This window comes from Marmota marmota, unplaced genomic scaffold, assembly GCF_001458135.2.
Source record: "Marmota marmota marmota unplaced genomic scaffold, marMar, whole genome shotgun sequence".
Lineage (NCBI taxonomy): Eukaryota > Metazoa > Chordata > Mammalia > Rodentia > Sciuridae > Marmota > Marmota marmota.
Window position 1 is genome coordinate 8592845 of NW_025999913.1, and position 1532 is coordinate 8594376.

Genomic DNA, 1532 nt, shown 5'->3' on the forward strand with positions numbered 1-1532 from the left:
AAAAAAAAAAAAAAAAAAAAAAAAAAAAAAATCTGTCCTTTAGATTCTAGAGGCGACGAAATGGTTCCCCGGGATCCTCCTGGGTTGTTGAGCACTAGAACTATATCCATGCAAAAATAATGCTGTGTATGTATATGAATGTACCACAGTGAATTCCACCTTTCTGTATATTTACAAAAGCATCAATTAAAAAATAATAACTAAATAGAAGACCCCGTAAAATCGAGACAGGGGGAGAGAGGAAGCAGTGAGGAGCAAAATGGAGCAGATTCTATTCCTTGCACCTTACGATTGTGTCTAAATGAACGTCACTATTATGTATAACTATAATGTGCTAATAAAAAAAAATTGAAAAGAAATGCTGGGGGAAGAAAAAGAAAAAGAAATGCTGGAAATCCCCCTCTCCTTCCCAGGAAAAATTGTAGTAAAGGCTCCATCTGAGATGGAGGAAGTGCAGCCTAGACCCTAAGACCTGGACATAGACCTCTTCTCTGTGTGCAGGGAAGAAAGTCTGATTTGATTCTGTCTCCCTGCCTTCCCTAGGAGAACTTAGGTGCAGATATCCACTCTGCCTCCGGGTGCCTCTGTTTTCTCACCTGAAAAAATGGTGCTGATTGGAAAAGCCGATGTGTTACATGTTTGTTTTGCTTTATTCATTAAGGCTCATGGTCACTTGCACCTTAACTACCCTGTGGGCACCTTGAGGCATGTGCATGTGGTGGTGGTGTGGGGGGAGGGGATATTTTGAGGTTAAACAGACAGGAAAATACATTATTAAATAAGGTATTACCTGATCCCTTTATCCAGTGTGGGCATTTCCTCCATCCCAACACCATCCCTAATGCATTCACATACCTCTACAAGAACACCCTTTTACAAATGAGGAAACCAGAGGAATACGTTTTTTTGAAGAACAGACTCAGGAAAGCAGTCTTTGTGAAGACAGTAAGTGGGACATGTGGAAGTGCACCCTCTTTCCTATTTCAGGCACCCTTGCTGCCCTTCCTTGGCCCTGGCCACAGATCTGGTTTCCTTCTGTCATTTAGAAGCCAGGGCTTTTACTTTTCTTCCTAGTAGAACATCAGCCCCTGCAGCTCTTCATCTCCCCCTGGTGTTCGTCTCCTGCCATTTCGGACTGTTGGTATTGACAGTAGGGGGAGTTGGAAGGGGAAGCAATGGGGGAGCACAGAGAAGAAATTATGGGGGCTTCTAATCAGTGATATTGGGGGAAAATGGGATAGGTGCCTGACAGGGCTCTATTTTTTTTTCTTCTAAATCTCCCTTTCCTTGCCAATCCCTCACGGACCTTTCTTTCTCACTGTAGATGCAAAGAATATGAGTCAAAAAATAAAGAAAGACTTGGGGGCGGGGAGGGGGCTTGAGTAAGAGAGAAGCAGGTTGATGCCAAAATAATTTGACCCAGAGTCTGGGGGAGCCACGGGGGAGGGTGTCCCCTTGTTTGATCAGGAGTAAGAAATCAGAGAGACATAAAAGGAAAACGAAGTGAACAATGAAAAAAAAAATCCCCCCCC